Here is a 5,781-nt window from a genome sequence, read left to right as displayed (position 1 = left end):
TCTCAAACACCCAGGCTCAAGCAATCCTCCTGCCTCAGCCTCCCAAAGTGCTGGGATTATAGGCATGAGCCATCATGCTTGGTCCCCATTTCTTATAAAAGCCATTTTCATGAAGATCACCATTGACCTTCAAGTGACTATATCCAACGCACATTTTTTTTTTTTTCAGTTTTCAACTAATTGGATAGTTCTCTTCTAGAATGTAACATCATGAAGTCAAGGAATTTTGCATTCATTACTATATTCCCAGAACCTGGAACAGTCTGGCATAAGTGCCTGATAAATACAGTAGGTACCTGATAAATACTCATTGAATAAATGAGTGAACTTTCTTTCCATGGCTTCTGTGACGCCATGCTCTCTGGTTTTCCTTCCACTCCCTGTCTGTGTCTTCTCTGTCTTTTTCGGTAGACTCTTCTTCTTTATCCTGACATGTAAGATGACTCCAAACCTCCATCCTAGGCACTCTCCTCTCCTCATCCATATTGTTTTTCTTTGGGACACCTTATTCACTACCTTTAAGTAGCATCTGTGGCTCACGGCATTGTCCAAGAATGGCCACACCTATATATTTATCCCATCCCACATACTCTTCTTAAAACGTAACTGACACTTTTCCATCAAGAAGTAGGGTCTAAGTTTCCTCCCCTTGAATCTTCCTGGCAGCTTATGACTTCTTTGGTCAAATGGAAGTGACACTCTATGACTTTGGGGGTTAGGTCGTATGAAGAATTCAGTCTCCACCTGGATGTCTCTCAGGCTTCTTGACTTTAGAAGCAACCCATCCTGTGGTGAGGAAGCCCAGGCCAGGTAGAGAGGCCACATGTGGGTGTTGGCAGCCAATGACTCCAGTTAAGCCTCCAGCCAGCAGCCAACATTAATATCATATAGGCCAGGCATGGTGGCTCATGCCTGTAATCCCAGTACTTTGGGAGGCTGAGGTGGGCAGATCACGAGGTCAGGAGTTCAAGACCAGCCTGGTCAATATGGTGAAACCCCGTCTCCACTAAAAATACAAAACATTAGCTGGGCGTGGTGGTGGGCACTTGTAATCCCAGCTACTTGGGAGGCTGAGGCTGAAGAACCAATCACTTGAACCCGAGAGGTGGAGCTTGCATGAGCCGAGATCGCACCACTGCACTCCAGCCTGGGCGACAGAGCGAGACTCCATCGCAAAAAAAAAAAAAACAAAAAAAAAAAACAAAAAAACACCCCAAAAAACCATATATTTTTTATATATATATGTAGTTTCAGGTCCCAGCCATTGAGTCTCCCAGCTGAGACCTCAGACACTGTAGAACAAAGTTATCCTCTCCATGCACTGTCCAAAGTCTCAATACAACAAAACCATAAGAGATAATAAATGGCTGTTGTTTGAAGTCACCAAGTGTTGAGGTAATTTGTTACTTGGTGATAGACACCCACTATACCATGTGTATGCCGATATTCTCTAAATTTATATTTCCAACCCAGTCTTCTCCTTTGATCTCTGGATCCATATATACAATTGCCTGCTCAGCATCTCCACTTGGATGTCTCAAAGGAGCTGTGATCTCACCATGATGAAAGCTAAACTCTAATTTTCCCAGAGGTCTGATCCTTTTCCACTGTTTTCTTTCTTAATAAATGGCTCTTCCTTCCAACCATTTTCTGAATCCAGAAATTTAGGAATCTGTCCTTAATACTTTATTTTCCCCACTGGTCCACAAGAAATCCATCAATAAATTTGGTCATTTTTACCTCTTAAATGTCTATCTCCCTCTTTCTGCTTCTTCTTTTTTTTTTTTTTTCAGATGGAGTCTTGCCCGGTCACTCAGGCTGGAGTACAGTGGCACTATCTCGGCTCACTACAAGCTCTGCTTCCCGGGTTTGCCATTCTCCTGCCTCAGCCTCCCCAGTAGTTGGGACTACAGGTGCCCACCACAATGCCTGGCTAATTTTTCGTATTTGCAGTAGAGGCAGGGTTTCACCATGTTAGCCAGGATGGTCTCGATCTCCCGACCTTGTGATCTACCTGCCTTGGCTTCCTAAAGTGCTGGGATTACAGGTGTGAGCCACTGTGCCTGGCTTTTTTTTTTTTTTTTAAATTGAGACAAGATCTTGCTCTGTTCCCCTGGCTGGAGTGGAGTGCAGTGGCACAATCTCAGCTCACTGCAACCTTCACCTCCCAGGGTCAAGCAATTCTCCTGCCTCAGCCTCCTGAGTAACTGGGACTATAGGCACATGCCACCACACCCGGCTAATTTTTATATTTTTAGTAGAGACAAGGTTTTGCCATGTTGGCCAGGCTGGTCTCAAACTCCTGGCCTCAAGCAGTCTACCTGCCTTGGCCTCCCGAAATGCTGGGACTACAGGCCTGAGCCACCATGTCCGGTCAAATGTATCTTAAATCTTACAACCTCTCTACATCCCCACCATCGCCGTGATCCAATCCACCATCACAACTCACCTGCCTGAACCCATGTAGTAGTTTCTTACCTTCCCAAATCTAGCCTGCTTCTCTCCACTTTGTTCTTCACACTGCAATCAAAATGATCCTTATTTGGAAATTAGCTGGGCGTGGTGGTGGGTGCCTCTAATCGCTGCTACTCAGGAGGCTGAGGCAAGAGAATCACTTGAACCCAGGAGGTGGAGGCTGTAGTGAGCCGAGATCACACTATTGCACTCCAGTCTGAGTGATAGAGCAAGACTCCATCTCAAAAAAAAAAAAAAAAAAAAGTCCTTTCTGTGCGGTCATGCCAAGCATGATCCTGGAACCTGATCCTGGAACCAGGCTACAGACCCTCAGCTTTGCCCACCACCTCCTGACCATGGACCCCCACAAAGTGAATGAACTTCGGGCCTTTGTGAAAATGTGTAAGCAGGATCCCAGTGTTCTGCACACCAAGGAAATGCGCTTCCTGAGGGAGTGGGTGGAGAGCATGTGGGGTAAAGTACCACCTGCTACTCAGAAAGCTATATTCGAAGAAAATACCTAGGAAGAAAAACCTGATAGTAAGAAGGTGGAGGAAGACTTAAAGGCAGATGAACCATCAAGTGAGGAAAGTGATCTAGAAATCAATAATGAAGGTGTGATTGAACCAGACACTGATGCCCATCAAGAAATGGGAGATGAAAATGCAGAGATAACAGAGATGATGGATCAGGCAAATGATAAGAAGGTGGCTGCTACTGAGCCCTAAATGATGGTAAACTGCAGAAAGCCACTGACTTATTCACAGATGCCATCAGGCTGAATCCTTGCTTGGCCATTTTGTAGGCCAAGAGGGCCAGTGTCTTCCTCAAATTACAGAAGCCAAATGCTACCATCCGAGAGTGTGACAGAGCCATCGAAATAAATCCTGATTCAGCTCAGCCTGACAAGTGGCGAGAGAAAGCACACAGATTTCTTTTCTTTTCTTTCTTTCTTTCTTTCTTTCTTTCTTTCTTTCTTTCTTTCTTTCTTTCTTTCTTTCTTTCTTTCTTTCTTTCTTTCTTTTTCTTTCTTTTTTTTTTTTTTTTAGAGGGAATCTTGCTCTGTTACCCAGGTTGGAGTGCAGTGGCACAATCTTGGCTCACTGCAAGCTCCGCCTCCTGGTTCACGCCATTGTCTTGCCTCAGCCTCCTGAGTAGCTGGGACTACAGGCGCCCGCCACCATGCCCGGCTAATTTTTTGTATTTTTAGTGGAGACGGGGTTTCACTGTGTTAGCCAGGATGATCTCAATCTCCTGACCTTGTGATCCGCCCGCCTTAGCCTCCCAAAGTGCTAGGATTACAGGTGTGAGCCACCGCACCCAGCCGGGAAGCACACAGACTTCTAGGCCACTGGGAAGAAGCAGCCCATGATCTTGCCCTTGCCTGTAAATTGGATTATAATGAAGATGCTAGTGCAATGCTAAAAGAAGTTCAACCTAGGGCACAGACAATTGCCGAACATTGGAGAAAGTATGAGCAAAAATGGAAAGAGCGAGAGATCAAAGAAAGAATAGAAAGAGCTAAGAAGGCTCGAGAAGAGCATGAGAGAGCCCAGAGGGAGGAAGAAGCCAGATGACAGTCAGGAGCTCAGTGTGGCTCTTTTCCAGGTGGTTTTCCTGGGGGAATGCCTGGTCATTTTCCCGGAGCAATGCCTGGAATGGGAGGGGGCATGCCTGGAATGGCCAGAATGCCTGGACTCAATGAAATTCTTGGTGATCCAGAGGTTCTTGCAGCCATGCAGGATCCAGAAGTTATGGTGGCCTTCCAGGATGTGGCTCAGCATCCAGCAAATATGTCACAATACCAGAGCAACCCAAAGGTTATGAATCTTATCCGTAAATTGTCAGCCAAATATGGAGGTCAAGCATAATGCCCTTCTGATAAATAAAGCCCTTGCTGAAGGGAAAGCAACCTAGATCACCTTATGGATGTCTCAATAATACAAACCAGTGTACCTCTGACCTTCTCATCAAGAGAGCTGGGATGCTTTGAAGATAATCCCTACCCCTCTCCCCCAAATGCAGCTGAAGCATTTTACAGTGGTTTGCCATTAGGGTATTCATTCAGATAATGTTTTCCTACTAGGAATTACAAACTTTAAACACTTAAAAAAAAAAAAAAGATCTTTGTTTGGGACACTTGAATGAATTTTCCTTGCTCTTAAGACCAAGACAAAAATCCTTAACATGAGCAAACTCTATGAGATTCGGCCCTTGCTTAACCTCTCAAAATCCCTGCTGTCCTCCCCTGGATTTCTGCTCTGCACTCCACTGTGACTGTTCCTGGATTGCACTGAGCTCCTCCCCACAGAGGGATGTGCACACATGGTCACTATTCTCGGGAAATCTCCTCTGTCCCCTGTCTTTTACCAAGCTAATTTTCATACATTCTTCAGATCTTAGCTCAACCAAGGAAACTCTTCCTGACTCTCCCTCACCTTCTTTGTAAGGTCTTCTGTAATATGCTGTCATTGCTCCATGTGCTTTTAAATCTCAGCCTATCTCTGTCTTTAATTGCACATCATCCATGAGACTATTTGATTAGTGTCTCCCTTACAAGACTGAAAGCTCCAGGTCAGCAGGAACCACACGTCTGTGATGTCCCTTGCACCATGCAGAGGCATTCCGTAAATATCTACTGCTTATGGAATGAGTGAATGAAGGTGCAAATCCAAAATGAGTAACAGAGCAGCAAGTTCCAGCCTTGAGGCCCAGGACCGTATTTCTCAGTTTCATGAACCTAATATGCTGGGGAGAGCCTGTTGTGAATCACACAGCACCCTCTCCTTTCTCCAGAAGATACATTTTCTTTTTAACAGAATATAAATTTTCTTCATGTTTCACGTTCCATACCCCAGTGTCAGCGTGGGGATAGGGGTGAGGGATGTCAATTAAACTAATCTTGGCAATCCCCTCGCCCAGGATTGATTGAGGAATAGGTATAGGACACAAGGCTAGTGAGACAGAAAGGAAATTTGAGTTTTATAAAGGGACAGGAAGATGCTCTTGGGTGAGGATGTGATACTTGGAACCACTGTAGCCTCTTGTGGCCCTGAGGGAACAAAGGCCCAATACATGGCAGAGGCAAAGGCTACTGGTGGGGAGAACCCACCTCCTCAATGAACACATAAAATGACCACCATTGAAACTGCTTATTATATGGAACAATAAATTGTTCCTTATTGGTTTAAGCCAGGGTTTCTCAGCATCACCATTGACACTTTGGGGTGCATAATACTTTGCTGTGGGCAGCTGTGCATTGTGTGTGGTCCTATGCATTGTGGTATGTTGAGAAGCATCTCTGGCCACTGCCCACTAGATACCAGT

General features: G+C 45.2%; 1 pseudogene; it reads left to right on the top strand.

Moving 5' to 3' along the window:
* The first annotated feature begins 2,810 nt into the window (after positions 1 to 2,810).
* Positions 2,811 to 4,340, top strand: LOC105484967 (hsc70-interacting protein-like; annotated as a pseudogene).
* The last annotated feature ends 1,441 nt before the right edge of the window (positions 4,341 to 5,781 follow it).

The sequence above is a fragment of the Macaca nemestrina genome, chromosome 1, assembly GCF_043159975.1.
Source record: "Macaca nemestrina isolate mMacNem1 chromosome 1, mMacNem.hap1, whole genome shotgun sequence".
Classification (NCBI taxonomy): domain Eukaryota; kingdom Metazoa; phylum Chordata; class Mammalia; order Primates; family Cercopithecidae; genus Macaca; species Macaca nemestrina.
The sequence above is the reverse complement of the archived record's forward strand: the minus strand, read 5'-3'. Positions and strand labels throughout refer to the sequence as shown.